Raw genomic sequence first — 751 nt, forward strand, 5'->3', positions numbered from 1 at the left:
GTGGGTGATGTTACCACTGGAACCACAGTCTGAGGTGCACAGAAGGGAAATCAGAACCAGCGGGTCCTTTCATTCCCCGTTTAGTCAACAAAAAACACTGAGTGTCTCCTTTTCACTACGTGCCCCGCAGTGTGCCGATCACGCGGATCCCTCATGGACCTACAGAGTAGAAGGAGATACGTATTAATCTGGCAGCCCCTCAGCCTTAGGCCAGTTAAAACTGGTCCCGAATATATAAAGAAATGAAAACAATGAACAAGTGATCCGATTTAAATGGACAGATGTCCTTGATAAATACTTCAAACAGAGAAATAGAAATGGCCAACAAATACATGGAAAATACTCGGTATCATTTATTGTATCATTTTCAGGAAAATGCCTAGATCTAGACGACATCGTGTCACACTGAATAAGCCAGGCAGAGAAAAGAACCACATGTTTGGTCTCCAGGGGAACTAGGGTAAAAGAGTCACCTGGATAGTAAAAAGTGATGCTAAGGGCTTTGAGAAAGATGACAGGCCCAGAGAGGTAGCTCAGTGGACTAAGCACCTGCTTAGGCAAGCACAGGAACTAGGGTTTGATTCCCAGTACCACATGCCATGCCAAAACCTGCCCCTGGGTGTGCTGAGCCAATGACCCAAGTCCAGGTGTGGTGGCACATGCCTCTAATCTCAGCATTAGGGAAGCTGAAAATAGAAGGATCACTACAAGTCCAAACTGTGTAGTGAGACCCTGTACAAAAAACTAAAGA

The sequence above is a fragment of the Octodon degus genome, unplaced genomic scaffold (assembly GCF_000260255.1).
Source record: "Octodon degus isolate 3935 unplaced genomic scaffold, OctDeg1.0 scaffold00174, whole genome shotgun sequence".
NCBI classification, from domain to species: Eukaryota; Metazoa; Chordata; class Mammalia; order Rodentia; family Octodontidae; genus Octodon; species Octodon degus.